Raw genomic sequence first — 19,971 nt, 5'->3', positions numbered from 1 at the left:
CCATTTCCATTTAAGCAGGGTCCTGCAAGGCCTCTGCTGATTCCACCAGAAGGTTCCCTTATCCCTTTGGAAAGATTTGCTGGCAGGGGAGGCTGACTGGCAAGCAAAGTTGAACGCCACTAAGATCCAGGCCTAAATTCAGGGAGGCTTGGGCCCAATTTGGAATGAGCAGAACTGAAGAAGTATGTGCTCTGAAATCCCCTAATTACACATTTTACCCATCAATATTTGTAAGAGTGGGTTGGATCCAGACTTAATCATGTTTAGAGCAAACCCAGACCTGCTAATATTAATGCGACATGTCATTAAGGACTAACTTCCCATTGAAATCAATGGGTCTACTCTAAATACAACTAAGCCTGGGTCTAATGAACTATGTGAAACTCCTACGGAAACCTAGGGCAGTATCCAATGTTGCCCCTACACCTCTGTTGTTTCAGTGTCGCAACAGCAGGACCCCCCCCCCCAATGTGCAACAGAAAGCTAGTGCTTCCTAGAGCAATCACAGAAATGAGCAGAAATGCTCAATTACGGAATAGTACAAGTCGGTGGAGCTCCCTTCTATGAGTTCTGCTGACCAGTTCTGTTCAGGAAATGTGCATTTCAGCTCATTTCCAGATCCTTCAGGAAGTGGTAGCTGTTGGGACTATTGCAGCCTCATCTGCAAGTTACTGGAAGGGGGCAGTTTTTCAGTTAGTTAATTAATGGGAATTTTGACCACAGCCAGCCTCAGGATCTCTATAGCCTACAATGTGGTTTCCTGTGATTTCTTCCTTTTGCTCCCCTTGCCCCCCATCTGACTTCCACCATTACTGGGAGCACGTGTATTTGCTCTTTCACTCCTGCCAGTGTAATGGAACACAAAATAGACTGAACCAGCTGTACCTGCATTTTATATGCAAGCATTTTTGTGAGTAAAGCAGTTTTTCTTTCCTTCACTGAAGAAGGGTGTGGTCTCCTTTTTATTCTAAAAGAGCCTTTGTGCATGTGAGATTCATTCTGTTTTGCCTTTTTGTTTTTTCTCCGCTAATTGCTTTTCTGACAGGAGGCATCATTACTAAATTATCCTATCACTAACTTTCTGGTGAGCTATGGGTGGGTCCTGATGGTACACAGGCAGCATTGGATACTGCCTCTAAGTTCTTGTGGAATATTCCCTTTGAGTGCTTTCTGCTGTGCAACACCAAGGGAACCTTTTGGTTACTATGCTGAACATTAAATAACCGCCAACACACCTCACCCAAGCTAATCTGCCGGTTGCTGTTTGCATTTTCTCATATGTCACTGAAGCCCAGCATTGCTCAAGGGATCATATCTGGCCTGCAGAAGCCTGGACCCTCTCAGAGGCAAAGAAGTTCATGGTTTAAATTTTGAATTTTGTCTGATATTGGAGTCTCCTGTTCATGCACAGAACACATGGCCTTCCCCTGTACACTGATGGGTGTCATGACTAGGGCTAAGCTGAAATGGGAGAGGGCACATTTCTCACAAAAACTCACCTGCAGCTAGTTTCACAAAGTTAGCAGCAGCAAAGCTCTTCCTAGTGCCCCCCCCCCCCAATCTATCTGGAAGCAACACTATGAGATGACAAAGAACTCTGCTTGGTAACTTGGTCACCTTTGCCTATTTTTGGGTGTCCCCTCACCCAGAAAAAAATCACTCTAATCCCCCATCCCTGCATTTCACTTCACTAATCAAAATGGGGGGATTAGGCTTGGCCCTAGTTCTGTTACTCTTTTTCATCAGGCCTATGTGCAGTCGTGGACATGCTGAATGGATGCCTGGAATCAGTAAAACTGAGTGCTCAGTCCAAACAAGACAGAGGTGCTATTGGTTAATGGCTTATCAAACCAAGGAAATGTCATTTGTTGTTGTGGATGGAGTTGCACCCACCCCTTTAGGATCAGATTTGCAGCTTGAGGGTGCTTTTAGATCCAGGGTGGCTGCTGAATGTTCAGATAGCTTATGTAGCTCATATAGCGCCTTTCACCAGCTATTGCTGGTGTGCCAGCTGTGTTCCTTCTTGGAGAGAGAGAGACAGTCTGGCTATAGTGAGCCATGCTCTAGTAATGCCCAGTCTAGGTTACTATAAATCAGCCTTCCTCCAACCTGCTCTCCAGATGTTTTGGACTGCAATTCCCAAAATTCTTGACCATTGGCCACGCTGGCAGGGGCTCATGGGAGCTGAAGTCCAAAACGTTTGAAGGGTACCAAGTTGCGGGAGGCTGCTTATAAATGTTATATGGGGGGCTGTCTTTGAAAGACTTGGAAGCAGCAATTGGTGCAGAATGCAACATCCAGACTGCACACTGAGGTTTCAAACTGTTGTTTGTTTTTATTGTGTTTTAATGTTCGCATTGTAACCCATCATGAAGTTTACTTGGCGAATGGTGGGATATAACTGCTATTAAGTTCCATATATCTTTCTCTGAAGTCACACTTCTTTTGAAGCAATATTGCATATTTTCTCCCTGGGGAAATAGCACTTCTGTTTACCAGATTGCACATATGTTAGTAGTGTGATTCTCAGGTGCAATGTGGTTACATGACTGTCATGGCGTTGAGCAAGTTATTGATTATTGTTTCTGATGAAAAATACAACTCTCCCTTCCCTCTGTGCCAGTTCCATTTTCTATGTAATCTGTCTCTCTCTCTCTCTTTCCCTCTCTCTCTCCCTTAATAGTCATTCTTTCTGCACCCCAGGGGTTCCAACCAGCACTATAGCTGTTGCCCAGAATCTTTTTTTTTTACTTTGTTATTGCTGAAATGGTGGGCTGACTACTGTTTTCTCATTGTGTAGATTAGATAAAAGAATCTTAAAAAATAAGTTAAAATATCTAAGAGGGCAGTTCTAGAGAGAAAACTATCAATTTCCAAACACTCCATTAGCCAGCAAGTGCAGCAAACCTATATTATTCTGAGAAATAGCATTATCTTCTAGCTCAAGTGTCCCAGAACAGGTATGCCATAGACCATAATAACCCAACAACCAGAAACAACAATTTGTATTCAATAATTAGATTACTGAATCTAATTAAATAATAATCAGTTTAATTTTAAACACCTTTTCCAAACAGAAATAGAATGAATTACTTCCAAAAAATCTACTGTATGTGAGTTAAAATAAATGTAGTACATACCTTGTGCTTAATTGCCCCCTACTGGTCATAAATGAAAGTATATATTAATATCAAAGCCGCAGTCAATACCTTAAAATGATGAGATATTGATGTTCTGATTCTAAACATGTTCACTTGGAAAAGGTCCATTGAAATCCCACACATTATTATCTGACTCATCCATGGTGAACATTCATACTAGCCAATAAACTACTTTTATAATACTCTCTGATAAGAGACATAAAAACGAATTACAAAAGTATGTTTTAAAGAGCAAGCCGATGCAACTTATGTCAGATTGGTAACAGATTAACAACAGATTGCAATAAGAAGTTCATGCTGAATTATGTTATGTAGCATTGTGTTTGAACTAAGTGCTAAACATGCTCTCTTGGATCAATAAAATGCAGTCACTGCCCTTGTATCAACAAGGGGATCACAAATGCTTTACTCTGTACAATTCTCTATTTGCAGAATATCTCATAAAATGGGGATGTTAGTCAAAGTGGGGAGCATTATATGGGTTTGTGGGCCACAGAATGTTAAATTGTGAACCACAGCCCAAACAGAACAATCATGATCAGATCCATTTTATCTCTCATCCTAACTTACCTCACAGGGTTGTTGTGGGTTGTTTCAGCTTCTGGGAGGAAGGGTGGGATAACCATGAAATACACACATATATGCATGCATACAATTTCTGTTGTGACGCGGAGAACAAAATCAATCTTCTGGAGATTCATCATGTGTACTTTATCTAAATGTGTATTAACTTATTTTCATCTTGTATACCTTGTCCGAGGTTGCCCATGGTATAGTGAGAACAGTGCTGCTCCAGCTTTTTGAGGGGCCTTGGGCCCCTCCTCAGTGAGTCCACCTTCTCACCACCATTGTCACCAGCTGCTCTTGCTCCTCATCCTCTTTCTCATCATTGCTACCGCTTGCTTGCCTGACAGGCAGAAAGCCAGTGACCAAGAAGGAGCATCTACTGCTCCTCATTCTAGCCATCACCGTTATCTGGGCCTGAGCGAGAGGCAGGTGAACAAGCAGGTTGCCATGGTGAAGAGGAAGAGCAAGTCCAGGGGGCTCTTGTCAATAGGCCTCTACTGTGATGTGGGCCCTCGGCAGGTGCCCAGCCATGCCTACACTTGATGTCAGCCCTGAGTGACAGTTTTCCAGTTAATAGTGTGGGTAATAAGAGTGTTAATCATGGTTTCAATCTGTTTGATAACAGCTGCAATAACAGCTCCATGACCTAGTATGATCACTGACAATGTAGAGTTGTATCAGGCTGTCTCAAGTTGTTTACACAAAAGGCTTTGCACAAAGAGGCTTTGACAAAGCTCCGAATACTGTATCACTCCTTTTATAGCTGGAGGGTTTAATAAGAATCAGAGGCTGTCAGAGTTTGGCTTATATATCCAGCAAGTGAAGAAGGGAAGTAAAGATAAATATTATGTGTCATCTGGTAATATTAGAACTTTTGTGCTTATCTTTCTAATAACCTGAGCCTAAACGTGAGATGTGGATATATTTCACACCAAACTGCTTCCAGTAATATAGCAGGACAGTTAAGCCTAAAACTGTGCACTTTGGGTTAAAAGTCTTATCCCAGTAAGCAATACCTCCTGGTGGGCAATTTGAACTATTACTTATTTCTGTCTTAATGTTCTGTGGAAAAGTGTAAAGTGAAACAAGCCCCATAAATATAGCTGGGGCAGACTGTCCCAAATGTGTTGGAATCTGCTATTGAAATTTGGTGGCGACAGCAAAACCTCCTGCCAATTTCCCTTTAAAACAATGTACCCAGGGAGCATGCACCTTGTTTTAAAGCAAAACTGAGCCCATTGAAGTCTTCTGGGAAACAAGGTCCATGCTTTAAAACAAGGCATGTACTTGTTTTGAAGGAAAATCTGCCTTTTTTGCCGTGGCACCACCAAATTTTGGCAGTGCAGTAGCAGCGGAACAGCAGGAGGCTAATAAATTGGCTGTGGGGACCTCATGCAGCCCACGTGTTGCCCATTCCTGCTCTAGCTCTAGACTGATGGTGTCTTCAAGTTCCTGAATCATGCTGGATACTTCAGGTCCTGCCAGCAGCTCTGCACCAAAAGGTTATCATATCTGTCAGCTGCACTGCATTGCCAATTGTTATCTCTTTTTATTAGGGAGCTGACCTGTTCCTGGGCCTGATCTAATGGTTTGGCAGTATACAAGCTATCCTGTTTTAGTTCCTGCTGTAGACATCAGTTATGTGAGTGCCCTCTTGTGTCTGAAAATGTGTGTTATATATAGAAGGAGGAATGCAATACATGATTAAAAGATGATTAATTCAGATAATGTATGATAACAATGCCTTCATCCTGAAGGTGTGAAATACTGAAATAATGCCATGAAAACCAAATGAACTATGCAGCAGATATCTTACTGTCTCTTTTAGCCATACTAGTAATCTCCTTATTTAGATAGAATTTATTTTTCATATAGTTTGGAAATTTTGGAGGGACAAGCACCCTCCAAGTTTTAGGAAATAGAAGATCTTTTCTCAGACTTTTAGGCCACAATCCTATGCAGGTTTAGACAGAAAAAAAAATGACTGGCTGGGGAATGCTGGGAGTTGTAGGACTTTTTTCTATCTAAACATGCATAGGATTGGCCCCTTGGAGAGCAATCCTATGATCCCTGTGTGAGTGTCTCAAGGACCATAGGATGGCTCAGAAACCTCCCCCACTCCCGTCCCCTTGCAGCTGGCACAGGAAATACCATGCTGACTGCCCTCTGAGGTCAGAAAAACAACCTCGGAGGAGGAGGAAAGGTGGGGGGTTCTGGTGGGTGGGGAATGGAGGATACTGGAGAGGCCAGGATATGAGATGTCCTGAGGCTCTTCCAGCTTCCTTGTTTTTCTTCCAAAGTGCCATCACTAGATGGGCTGAGAAGCCCATCTAGAGAAAATCACCAAAGACAGAGGATGGGGAGGCAAAGATCACCTCTGCTGCTCCTCCCATCTTGCCAGCTTCCGCCCAGCAGGGCATAGGAATCTTGGAAGCCTCTGAATTTGGGGGCTTCCGAGCAGCGAGGGTGCAGTTGATAGGATTGTACCCTTACTCACTTAAGCTGGTATGGAGAGGAATTCCTCAATGTGAAATTTGGTGAACATGCATTGAAGGTCAATGAAATTGTTCTAGAAATAGAGGTGGGTTGTTTGCTCCATCAAAATTTTTTAAAAGTTCTGCTACATGTAATGAACTATGGCTGCTTAATTTTGTATTTCTAGTAGCTTGTTGGGAAGACTGTCAGTATTAGTTATATAGTTGTTTTCCTCCTCTGCCTCAGCCAGAAGAACCTACTTACATTTGCCTGTTGGAGAGGATGACTTACAAACTACTTGTTGAGTGAGGTTAAAAAAAATGTCTGAACTTTTCCTAGAGCAACTGCTATTACAGTAAATGCTAACCACTGAATGTTCAAAATACATTCCATTTAAGATTTCCAAACAGGTAGAATTTCATGAACATATAAAGAATTTTATCTGTTTGGCCATTTGTCAGAACTGAAAGGAGCAAAGCCAAATCTTTTACCAGAGCCAGTTTTGCAGTTACATACCCTTAGCAGAGCAACCCTATAACTTTATCCTTATGTTCTTAGGTACATGTAACTAAGAACATAAGAGCCATGCTGAATCAAACCAAAGGCCTAGCTAGTCCAGCATTCTGTTCCCACGGTGGCCAACCAGCTGTCTGTGCGAAGCGCACAAGTAGGATATGAATGCAATAACAAACATAGCAATAGCAAATAGGACATGAGTGCAACTGTTTGTAATCTGCCCAGGGAACATTACTTATTGGATGGATTAGAAATGTCATAAATAAATACATAGCACCCTCCCGCTCATGTTCCCCAGCAACTGGTATATAAAGGCATGCTGCCTACCAGGAGGACTTACTTCTGAGTAGACATGTATTGGATTGTGCTGAATGGCAAGTGGCTAGAAGGTAGATCAGTAAGGATTTCTGACCCCCAATTGTTTAACAGTGGCAACAACAACATGACTCTCTGACTCCCCTGATTATACTACTGAAAGGAAGAAAGCTGTGGAGGGGAGACCAGGGCCTGTTTCCACCAGCGATTTACTCTGAGCCAGCTGCGTGTTGAGGTTGTCAGGGGCAGATGATGTTGTGGCCATCCAGCAGCCACCCTGGAGCTTATCAGGGAAAACCCGGATTTCTCGAGACCAAAGGACGATCCTTTTCCTTAAGTCAGGTTCTCCGCAGTATAGTTGTTGTGTGCCCCAACCTCAGGGATGCTAGCCCTGCCCAGGGGTGTGCCTTTCACTGTGACCCCGGTCAAGGGGTGTTCCTGTTTCCTGCCCCTGTGTTTCCTAGCTCAAACCAAGTAGTGTCTACTCAGAAGTAACACCTATTGTATTCAATGAGGCTTGTCTGCCAAATGCACACATATGAAGTAAGTACTTCCCTCCCCTCCGTTACAGCGATCAAGCGCAGCAAGGCTTTAGGAAGCTTGGGGCTCTGTTAGAGGCTTGTCTGCCAAATTCATTATAGAGATCCTGCCGGTTAAAACGGGGGCTGGTTTCCGTCTTTGTGTTCTCCCCCGCCTTTCCCAGCACTAGCATATGTGTATCTACTTGGAAGTAACTCCCATTGTGCTCAATGGGGCTTGCTCCTGAAATGCGGGTGCATCTGGACTTTCAGGGGAAAGGAGAAAGGGGGGGAGAGGGGGAAGCTTCTCTTATCCTTTGAGCAGTGCCTGCCAGTCAGATGACAACCCCCAACCCCACCAGGAAGTATGTTCTGTGAAGCGACTTTTACTGCTGTGGAGAACCTGCTTGTGGAGCCCTGCTCACAGCAAAGCCGATTCCTTAAAAAAAAAAATCTGGTACTCTTCCATTAGCTTCTCCTTCCATTGTCATGGAAACTCGGACCTTGGTGTGGAAGGACTATGAATTTAGTTCTGGTACTCAAAACAGATTCCTGAACTCAGAATTCTTTAATTCCAGGTGTATGCCATTTTTTGTAGCTGGCTCCATGTGGTGGATCTCAGGGTTCTAGCCAAAAACAAAGTAGATCCCACAAGCCTGAAGTCTGCCTATTCTTGCTGTATGGCATTGTCATTGTAGGGGTAGACAATGAGTCACTGCAAGAATGGTATAAATCTAATATATTGATAGGGTAATGTACTCACATGTGAATGCTGTGCATTTAGATTGGGGTGCACTGCACTAGTGTGGAGGTACAAAAAAGCTAGCTGGCATCATTTTATGGAATGCATTCAGTGTGACAGTTATTCCAATTGCTGCTGTAAAGATGAGCAAGACAGACTACAACCACCCCATTCTCAGGTAACAGCCTTACAGGTCATCTCAAGTAGCTTCTAAGCAGCATAGCAGATGTCAAGCTACTGCTATCCAAGGAAGCAGACTGAGAATAAGGCACAAAATATTCTATGTCACTACCACATAGAGGTGTAGGTGTGCACTGAAAAACAGCCTTCCTGTCTACATATTCCATCGCAAACATTGCAAAGAAAGAGCTGAGAATGGAAGGAGGAGAAAGACATTTCGATGGGGTATGGGGAGGGAAGAAGGTGGGGAAAATGTTGCAAAACAGGTTCTAAAACTTTAAAGCCACTCTTAGGGGGCAATCCGATGCATATTTAGACAGCAAAAAGGCCTACAACTCCCAGCATACCCAGCTAGCCATGCTGGGGGTTGTAGGCCTTTTTTCTGTCTAAACGTGCATCGGATTGCGCTTTTAGTGGCTTTAAAGGGGCAGTAAGCCTATGTACACCAGTTGCTGGGGAACATGGGTAGGAGGGTGCTGTTGCACTCATGTCCTGCTTGTGGGTTTCCCATGGGCAGCTTGTTGTCAATCACCCAGGGCAACAGAGGGGCAGATAACAGAGAGAAGGGCAACATAGCACAGACAACAGCCAAATTCCACTCGAGGCTGTGACAAACAAAACAAAACTGAAAAATGGGGTGGGGTGAGGGACAGAGGGATTTATTTAGCCCTCAGAATAAGCACAATTTGGGTCAGCGACTTACGGTTCGGTTCAGGTTTAGACAACAAAGGGCTCAGTCCTATACACGTTGACAGAAAAAAAGTCCTACAACTCCCAGCCTGCTGGCTAGGGAATGCTGGGAATTGTAGGACATTTTGTCTGTCTAAACATGCATAAGATTGCGCCTTAAGGCTGCAATGCTGTGCATGCTTATTTGGGAGTAAATTCCACTGCCCTCAATAGAGCTGACTTCTGAATAGACGTACCTAGCTATATAATTTATGTAATTTATTGTAGCATATGGCGCAAACAGCCGGATTTAGAGAAACCCAATTCGGTACCTTATGGCTATTTGACAAGACAACCACACCTTCCTCCCCTCTCCCCCGTTCCGGAAGAGAACATCGGAAAGTGAGATACAACCATAGAGAGATCCAACCGCCACGGAGGAAAACTACCACTGGGCGTGGCTTAAACGGGATCTCTATGGCTCTGTTAAATAATCATTTTCAAAGCCCTTCAGAAACGCCTTCCTTCTCTCGCCCCCTGTCCTGCATCCAATGGGAGGTGAGTGGGCGAGGCCAGCCTCGGTTTCGTTCCCCCAATCCTATATAAGGCACTGGTAGAACATGCGCACATTCTTTTCGCCTGGACAGTTGGAGCCAGGTAAGCGTGTGTGTCGACGGTGGCCGTTGGTGGCGAGGAGCCGCCATTTTGTGGAAATGTTGAGCTTGCTCACTTCTGGACTCATCCGCCTCCTTCAATCGATGTCTTTTATTTTCGGACGCTTTTTCTTAGTGTTAATGCATTAGCTCCTTGTGCTGTCTGAGACCCGCTTAACAAGCGAATGGTGCGTGAGGACCGCGTAGTCCCGCTTACGGAGCGCTCCTGTTGGCCGCGGAGTGTGCGTAGGGGGTTTGTGGTAGATGTGACGATGGGGTTTGTAGGCTACGCCTGGCTCGGCTCGAATGGGCTCTGTTTTGTGGAGGCCTCAGGCATTAACACTGGACTAAGGCCACATTTGAGGATATATTTACCACCGTGTGTGTGTGTATGCCAGAAATAAAGTTAGGCGGAGTCCCGGATCGGGACCGCGGGGAGGAGGGGTGACCTCCGCTTCAGTGGCCCACCGAAAATCTTCCCCCCTTCAGGGCCAAATATCGCTTCTGGGCCGAATAACGAGAGCTGCGGCGGGTGCGCAATTCTCGGCGGGAAAACGACGGCAGGAAGCGCGCTCCCGATCTAGAGGAGGCCCCCCGCCCCCGAGGTTGAGATGTTTTTTCGTTTTAGAAGTGCGGGAGAGAAACGATCTATTCCTGTAAGAAGTAATGGCAGCCAAACCCGCCCCGTTAGTTCAGGAGGAATCGATGCAGGGACGTGCATGAATGGCTTTAGGACGGCAGTTCTGTACACCTTTATTGTTTAGCTTCGCTGGGTGGGATTTAATTCCAAATAAGCGTAGGTAGGGTGGAGTGTGTCAGGTTCTTGATTTATAGGGCATATTTCATGGATGTTTTAAAATGCGGAAGGGCCCATGTTCAATCTTTAGCAACTCCAGCTAAAACGGTTGGGTAGGAGGGGATGAGAAAGGAGTTGCAGCCACTCAGAATAAACTACTGGGCTAACAATTAACATTTGTATAGTTCTTTCATGTGTTAAAAGCATTTCACATGTAGTATTTAGCTGTGATCCTTAACAATTCTGTAAGATTTCTATCCCTTATGTTGTGTGTGTGGGGGTAGAGACTGAGGCTAAGAGAAATGCTTTCTTAAGTGGCTGCATGCATGTACTTTGGATGCTTGTATAATAGATAGTTGCTGTTTGATTTTTCTGATTGTAAAATGAAATCTTATATTTGCAGTGAGGCTAGTAAATTGAAAGCAATTTTAGGCGTAGATTAATAAAATGGTATAGGCTTGTGGTAATTTTTGTAACCTAGTTCGCTGATACTTACTGGATTGTCAAAAGCGTCTGTTATAGTGTAATTATAACCTCAATTGTTTGCAAGTATAATATCATGAAAAGCAATGGGGCTTAAGTAAAGTAAATATTTTGAGGTGTTGTGTGCAAGTCCCATTGATATAGTTCTCTTTAGTTGAAATGAGTGGGACTTGAAAAAAGTGCAAATATGGTTGGATTGTGCCCTATGATTTTATTTAGGATTTTATATCTTGATTGCTTGGATGAGTGATGGTCACCAATTTGGGTGGCTTTAAAAGGTGATTGGACAAATTCATGGAGGAGAAGGCTACTAATCCAGAAGGCTATATGCTACCCCAGTATTAGAGGCAGTATGCCTGTGTATACCAGTTGTTGTGGAACATGGGCAGGAGGGTGGTGTTGCACTCATGCCTGGCTTGTGGGTTTCCTGTGGGCAGCTGGTTGGCTACTCTGAACAGAATGTTGGACTAAATAGACTCTTGGTCTGATCCAGCATGGCTGTTTTTATGTCCTTAATTCTCATCTAATTTTAAATCCTGTCTGCTTTTATCTATGTTCCAGGAATGATGGGACTAAAAGCTGTGTTGGTGTTGCCACTATGCAAAACTATGGTATGTTTCAAATATTGAACTTAAATCTAATTGTGTACTTTGACTAAGATTTGCATTTTAAAAAGTGCCCCATGTATTAATGTCATTGTGGGCAACTTCAAGTAGGTGCTTGATTGTCAGCTACTCTGAATCTTGTATAACACTAAAAGAAAATTCCAACAAATTACTTTGGATGATAACTGCCTCTTTACAAAACTGCTATATCAACAGTATGCGTGGTGGGTTCTTGTGACTATTCTGAGACTGAATGAATGAGCTGATTGAGCCGGGAACCTCCCGACTCATATCCTGTGTTCTTAACCACTACACTAGTTCATACCATCCTCAGTGCTATGTGCATGATTTTAAAGGGTTCTTCTATGGGCATTAAAGTACAGAATTCTGTCAAAGGTATAGGTCTTCTGTAAAGTATCTAGTTCAACCATTCTAGGTCACAGAAACAGTATTTTCTGACTTAATTGTGATACCAAGTATCACTTCCTTTTCTTCTGAATTTTTTAAATCTTATTTTCAGATTATGGAAACACCCACATATCTAGAAAAGTGTTCAGTTGCTAAGCATGGATGTTCCTGAGTACATAAACATTTTGGGGGTAAGAATAAAGGCATTTCTAAAATTGCTGCTTTGAAACCACACGGTGTTCCTATGCTTAGCTAGTGTAAGAGGACAGACTGAAATTTGGGAGATGGAGAACTCCATTAATGTAATATCTGAAGTTATTGAAATAGTGGCTTGATTGTCTAAAAATCCTGGAATGGGGTCAGTTTTCTTAGCTAGGTCAGTAACTTTGCTGTGTAGTCAAAGTAGACTTGATGGGTCACCATATGAAGAAAGGGTATATCTGTTTGATATACTATGCAGCAGTCCATATATTTAGTCCTGAATAGGTGCCTGAGCTTAGTTGCAGGATTTCACCTAGGTTTAAACACTTCCCAAGCCAAGAAGCCAATTCAATTCACATCCCATTTTTGTGAAACGGTTTTTTTGCCATCATGCGTATGTATCCTCAGAATTTTTCAGTGAAGTCCTGGATTTTTAAACTTGGAAGGACTGAGCTAATGGATTGGGAAGAATGGCCCACACTGTGGTTCCTTTCAGCATATACAATTCAAAAATACTGGGGTGCTGAAAGAATGTATGGCAGAAGCATAGAAATAAGCGGATCAAAGCCAGACTGCTTTTCTATGGCAGTTTACTTTGAATATAATGGATAAGTTCTCTTGGTTAGAGACCGCACCATTAGATTTATCTGTCCATATTTATTGGAAACACTTTACAAATAGGATACACCAATATCATACGAGTCTGGTCTCTTCACACCATAGGTCTTTCTCCTGAAATCTGCTACTCAATCCTCAAGTGATCTTGGAAGTTGCAGGCAGGGAGGGGGGAATCTGTCTTGCCAGCGGTGTCTACTCCACTAATAGATGAGCACAATTGGATACCGCCGTTAAACTTGGCGCAGATGTAATGTTGGCTCCCATGATTTGCAAGCTGGGTGCATGCATCTTTCCCTTCCTGGCATTAGCAATGTTATTGTTGCATATGTACTGACATTCCCATGTAACTATGATTTGTAAACTTGCTTCAAACCATGACTTCAGTCTAGTTTGAAGCAATAACAGTTTGCATTTTTTCACAAATAATTCCACAATGCTTTTTCAGAATAAAAGGCGAACTTGTCTGTTACTAGAAAAACAAGGAGTAACTATTTCATTAATCTTGTTTTCTTTGCAGATTTGATGAAACTGCTTTCTGATAAAGGTATGTGTGTTAAATGTTTATATTGAGAAAGTAATTGGTACTGGTCCAACCAGTGATGAGCCTATCCCGAACCTGATTCCTTGATGAAAAACTGCCAATATGGATCCGGCTTCTGAGGTTATACAACCAGCTAATGAATCCGCTATTTGTTTTGCAGAGAACTTACTCCTAGCAAGTTCTATTGACACATGCTACTTTCTCCACGCTACTTTCACGTAGGTTAGCAGCTGGAATCCAGGCAGCAACTGGGATGGATTTAGCCCATGGTCTCCTAATTCCTAACCTATGTCAAGCAAGTGGAATACCTTGGATTGGTAAGTGTGTTCACATTTACTGGGAGGTCAGTTTAGGTGATGGCATTGTTTTGGGGCAATATGTCTAGCTAACATTTGTCGGTTATCTCAGAGCTGCATCTGTATCCAGAAACTGTAAAATAGGACCAGCAGACTTAAGTGTACATGTATAGATGCATATTTCCTTGATGAATTTAAAAGGATAAAAGTGTGTCGTTGTTGCTTTCTGAACAGTGGTTTGAGGAAGCCCTTGGACTGAAACCTGAACCCCTTTATGATACTTACTGAAAAAAGCAAAGAGGTAAGATGTGCAAACTTAAAAGTCCAGGGTGAATTATGATTTTATAAGATAAATAAACTAGGCAAGAATTGAAAGCCAAGAAGTATGAGATTCACAAGAATGTGAGGCAGCTGAAGTTTAAAATATCTAGTGTTTAGGATTGTGGTGTAGATCATATGTTTAGATGCATTTCTACTGCCCTAATTGTCTTATAGGTCATAGTGCAGTAGGAGTCATGGTGATAACTATTCATAGCAACCTGATCTAAGTTCATCAGTTCATCTTACTTCTGAGTGTGTAGGATGCAGCCTAAATTTATTCCTTGTAATGTGTAGAATATGCTATAGTGTTTCCTGCATTCATCCAATTGTAAAATCCTGTTTTTTATTTTTAGCATTAAGAAGTCAAATGGGAATGTGATCTGAAGCCTTCCTGTGTGAAGTCGCATCCTGCACAAGCTCAAATCAGCCTCAAGTTTGGGGGAAATCAGTTTGGGACTTAGCAATACAATAAACATTTAAAACCTCATTGCAATTAATGTGTACATCTAGTGACTGCAAATTTGTCTTAAATGCAGCTCTTGAATTTCTTCAGTGTTGTAGACTGCAGATGTGTCAAAATAAAAGTTTTAAAATAGATTAATGATTTAAGCTGTGGTTGAACATGTTCTGGCTAAAGATAATTGAAACAGATCACAGGGTGTCCTAAAATGGTTTGAGAGTATTTTTACATGAAGGATATTGGCTATTCCTGAAAGTTTGTGAGGAATAGTATAGGAGCATTATCTCTTTGCATCTTCAGTTTGCTAGGGCATGTTTATACCATTAAAATGGAATTAGTGGGCTTCCAGTTTGGGGGAATGGAAAGAACTGAAAAGGCCTTGCTTGTCACAAGTTCCTACCAACCTAGCCTCTAGGTGGTGGGACATATAAGGGGGCCTCCAATCATAACTTCATGTGCAAGGTGGAGCTCCATTTAGGATACTGTGTTCAGTTCAGAGTAACCCAATTGGGTAAGATAGATTATGTGATAGAGGTTTATAAAATATTATGTGGAGAGGAGAGGGGCACAAAATTTCTCTGAGAAATTAAGATTGCCCAGTTTGCATAATGAACGTGAATGAAGGGCCAAACATGACAATCACCTTACTGTCTTGCAGCAAGTGCTTAATGGTGTCTGGCTGGCCACTGCTGGAAACAAGATGTTGCATCAGAAGGGTTGTGGTCTGATACCAAGGCAGTTATTCTGCTTTACGGAACAGTGGGGTCAGGAAGAAAACTTGTTTTTGATAATATTAATACCAGTGTGGTAGGAGCACTGAGAATCTGAATTTAACATCCAAATCAGCAACTTGATAGTTGTATTTTACACTACAGTAGTCTGAACCACTAAAAGGAGCAAGCTACGTGTGCCGCTAGTCAGAGGTAAAAAAAAGACCTTGTGGCTAAGTAGAGAATGATAGAGTAGGCTGTTCGGTTAGGTCAAAACATGGTTTTGTGAACAACTGGACTGGTCCTTGATCCTGAGAAAACACATCAAACCTAGGGCCTCAAATCTGGTGCAGTAAACATGGTTCCCCTCCACGTAGTCATGGGTGAATTGATTGAAATGCATACTGGTGAGAATGAGCAGGATGGTGATGTTCTGGATTAATGTGCCCTGATGTCAGGAATGGGATTGACTAAGGATTTTGACTGAAAGGCCATATAAAAAGATCCTAGATTAAAAGATGATTTTACTCCATAATAAAACCTTTAGAAACATGCACATATCTCAGAAGGTATGTTAAGTTCTTGCTGAGGTTGATTTGGTAAAAGGGAAATAGGACACTAATCTCACGAAAAGTTATTCACTGCTCAATTTTCTGCCTGTTGTAAAAAAGCCTAACTGGAAAGTTGCCTTACAAAAGAAAAAGCTAGGTATAAGCTGGAACCAGTAAGCCTTACTGCCAATTATTTTATCTCTGAATATTTGGCATAGTAACTCACTGGTTTGGGGAAGGTTAAGACTCCAAATGGCTTGCATCTAATGATTTGTATTTGACCACCATTGCATAGCTAAAATAGCAAGACATTCCTAGATGAGCATTGTCTGAATCATGGGAGTAGTCAGCAGGGCAGCTATTCCTGTAAATGCCTGACACTGCACATAGTTGCATGCAACCTGAACCTCTGCAGGTTTCATTGGCAAGTGCCACTTTCCTTTAAGGAAAGGGCTTGTAGCACACTGGAAGAACACATACCTTTCATGCAAAAGGTCCTAGAATCTCCAGGTAGGGCTGGGAAACTGCAAACTAGCTAGGTAAACCAATGGTCTCACTAACACTATCCCTACTGGTATTTGCTCTATGCACTCAGGATGGCAACATGACCCTTGGGAATTGTTTAAACTGTGTTTATACTACCATATTAAACCAGTTTGAAACTTCAAGTGTGTTACACTATAGTCTTGCCTTGATCTTAGCCAATGAATGGCTGATGGAATGCCATGCTAGAGAGACTTTCAGAAGGCGGTTCCATTGGTGAACTGAGCAAAAGGGATAGGGCCAGCATATTTCAGCTCTTTGTTAACTAAGCCTTAGGAGAAACATTTCAACCTTTCAGAATGGATGGAAAATCCAAGAAAACACTCGGTGGTTTGGAAAAGTGGGACCGGTGGATGGAAGTGGGGCCTTCCAGGGAATCATGGACGACCAGATTGGGGTCCCCAGGCCTGAGGTTCTGCACCCTCATTGCATGATGAAATTAGAATAGCCACTGATAGTGTCATGTGAACACCCCGTGTTGGGCTGCTATTTGGCTTAGCTGGAGCGTAGGTGCCATCAAAATCAAGTAGGTGTGTAGAAGTTGTTCTGGCTATGGAAGGCTCAGTCTGGCAAAAGGGGTACTGTATATTTGATGGAGTTTGGTTTCTATTTCAGGTTCAGGTATGTTTGTTGTGAATTTAATTTATATTTGTGTATCAGCCTTCTGAATTGAAGCAGCCATTTTACAAACTGCTCAAGGTTGCCATCTATAGAAAAAACTTTTAGAACTTATTTTTCATAAGCAGATCTATGCAGACTTAAAGCATCATTGAAAACTTAATTGGCAACCCTACTGTATTCCTCCCTTTCCTATATTCTTTGTCCCAGGTGTCTGAAGATAATAAGCAATAAGAGGTTATAAAAGAAACAAGTGATTGTCCAACATGGCATAAACAGTAGCACCAACATTTATTTTTTATTTCTATCCTGCCTTTCTACCAAAAAATGGTGGTCAGGCTTGAGGATATAGCAGTCACCATGTACAATTTTTAAAAGCCTTCTAGGACAGCCAATTTTCTACTGATTGCTGAAAGGCAGAGCATTAGAAACAAGTGGGGGGCTCACCTGGAGTATCTCCTTTGACCAGAAAGGTGCACAAGGATACAACACAGCAATGGGCAGAATCCAGCAGGGTGCTCATGCCTCCACTGATTCTCTTGTGCAAGCAGTGGGTCCCACCGATTCTGTTGTGTGAGCAGGATCCACAGTTTGTGCAACAGTGATTTAGCGCTTCCCAGGGGAAGCCCTTATGTGAGCTCAGCTGACCTGCCCTGTTCCAAAAATGCGTGGTTTTGCTCATTTCTGGTTGCGCCAGAAGTGCTAAATCCGATTCTGCAAGCAGTGGGTCCTGCTTGTGGACAGGAATTGGGCCGTAAGGCAATTGGCAGAGGCATACGTGCCCTGTTGGATTCCACTCAGTGTGAGGGAAGTATGCAAAAGTAGGAACTTGGCAGTAGCTCTGAAACTGCCACCAAATTTTTTTCAATATACAGCCCCTTGTGATGATTTTTAAATTGCTAATTGGCGTTTGTGATGAATATACCTGAAATATCAAAATACATTGGGTAGATGAAATTTCCTCGGTGTATGGCTCTGCTGCTGAAGTAATACAATCTTGATTCTTTCAAATTGCTCAAGGGTGCAAAGGTTTTGCTCTAATGTTATGAAACAGATGTTACGAAAGCTCATTTTTAAAAAAGGTTTAAGGGTACAATCCTATGCATGTTTAGGCAGAAGAAAGTCTTACAACTCTCAGCATTCCCTAGGTGGCTGGGGAATGCTGGGAGTTGGAGGAATTTCTTCTGTCTAAACATGCATAGGATTGTGCCCTGCTTTTTGGAGCATGATTGCTCTCATAAGGTAGTTCTAAGATAAAACATGAAATCTTTTTAAAAGCACCCATGAAAATGAACTGTATAAGCTAACCAAAAGCATAGCAATCAATAAAACAGATTGAAATAAAAATGTCTTAAGACTTTAAAAAATAAATGATGGGGCCATATGGGTTTCTGGGGCAGTTAATTCCATAAATGCTCAGCTGCCATCACAGAAAAAGCTCTGCTGGTATCTCAATGATGAGACAGAGTAGGGCCTTGGACATTGATATTAATGCACAGGTAAGTATTTATGGTTCATTTTCTAATAGGAAGATCCTCAGCGGGGTTAAGTAAGGTTTTCCAGCCAAGCTTCTCTTTACCAGGAAGTATGTGGAGCAGATTGCCATAGGGTTCCATGTTGTTGTACATGGTTGGGCTTTTGAGCTTGTGCGGCCACCTTGCTTACAGGTCTCATTCTCCTTTTGGTGGTGGCTGGATCTCAGTGAAGAGAAGGAGAGAGACTAGAATGCAGCTCACACACTCAGGCCTGCCTACGGATCCTCATGGCTATAGCATCTTTCCACCCAGTATTACACTATTCTAGTTGCTGTGCTCCATAGCTGGGCTTCTGCGCTTGCATGTGTGCTTGCCTCCAGGTCCCTTGTTTTTGTGCTGGCTGCACTGTGGTGAGGAGAATGGGGGTGGGGTGTGAGGAAAGACGGGAGGATTGCACAGCCGATGGAGGTGGTGTGTGGGCTGGGTGGAAGGGCGCCACAGGCTGATCCCTGATCTATGTAAAACTGCTGGGCAAAGTTACCCAGAGGTTTGGGTTGGAGTGTCATTGCGATGCAGAGCACACTCAGCCCTTCCTCTCATTTCCATCATCTGATCCCAAGGAGGCGGTGGAAGCTCTAAACCAGTGCTTAGTGGCAGTTTCGACTTGGAATCAAGTGAGCAAGCGAAATACAGGTAAGATGGTAGTGTTAACTGGGGAGTCAGCTGATCGTGTGGGAAGTGTAGAAGCTGTTGGGATGAGGCAGCAGGAGATTTGCAGCTTCAGATCGTTCTTGGATCCAATTCTGGATGCCCAAGAGTGCCTTTTACTAATTCAGTCTGGTATACTCACTTTTATTGGGAGAAGGCAAGATGAAGCTTCCATCATTATACCCAGTCATCCCTACGCTGGATTACTGTAATGTGATCTACATGGATATATCCTTGAAGGCAGTTTGGAAACTTCCCTTGGTCTAGAATGCAGCTGCCAGAGTTCCAGTAGGGCGCTAGAGATCAGAGCACCTTACTCTGACTGCACTAGTCACCAATTTGTTTCTGGGTTCAATTCAAGATGTTGACTTTGAACTTTAAATCTCTAAATGGCCTGGGACTGCCCTACCATTGGAAACAGCTCCTGTATGTACCAGCTGGACAACTCTAGTTTCACTACAGAGGCCCTCCTGCCTGTTCCCTTGTTTGAGGTATGGCAAAGGGGTGTAAGAGCGACGGCCCTTTCCATCTGTGGCACCAGATTGTGGAACAGCTGGCCTAGGGTGGTGTCCTTGGTCCCATCAGTGCCTGCTTTTTGACTGGCGGTGGAGACTTATATTCCAGTGCACATTTTCCTCATTTGGCCTCTGGTCTTTTCACTACTGCTTTGTTCTTGGTGTGTGTTTATCACTTTGTATCTATGATTGTTATTTCAGTGTGAGCCAATTTGAGTTCAATTCTACCGGAAAGGTGTAATAGAAAGTATACATGCAAGCAGGAAGCAGCAATAACAACCTAGGCATGGCCATAGCCCCTCTCACCTAATCTAGTTTAAAGGGAT

At 42.9% G+C, this 19,971-nt stretch overlaps 1 long non-coding RNA gene and 1 other non-coding gene across 2 annotated transcripts; both read left to right on the top strand.

Annotated features, from left to right (window-relative positions):
- Window positions 1-9,774: 9,774 nt before the first annotated feature.
- On the top strand, window positions 9,775-14,662 carry LOC146359310 (uncharacterized). The gene is made up of 7 exons (XR_014786618.1): window positions 9,775-9,800; window positions 11,637-11,686; window positions 12,201-12,279; window positions 13,425-13,451; window positions 13,671-13,765; window positions 13,979-14,045; window positions 14,419-14,662. It is a non-coding gene; the product is annotated as an uncharacterized LOC146359310 (long non-coding RNA).
- Window positions 13,499-13,570, top strand: LOC146359311 (small nucleolar RNA SNORD50). The gene has a single exon (XR_014787051.1). It is a non-coding gene; the product is annotated as a small nucleolar RNA SNORD50 (small nucleolar RNA).
- Window positions 14,663-19,971: the final 5,309 nt, after the last annotated feature.

The sequence above is a fragment of the Heloderma suspectum genome, chromosome 1 (assembly GCF_057233095.1).
Source record: "Heloderma suspectum isolate Gila_16-S chromosome 1, 16-S_ref, whole genome shotgun sequence".
Lineage (NCBI taxonomy): Eukaryota > Metazoa > Chordata > Lepidosauria > Squamata > Helodermatidae > Heloderma > Heloderma suspectum.
The sequence above is the reverse complement of the archived record's forward strand: the minus strand, read 5'-3'. Positions and strand labels throughout refer to the sequence as shown.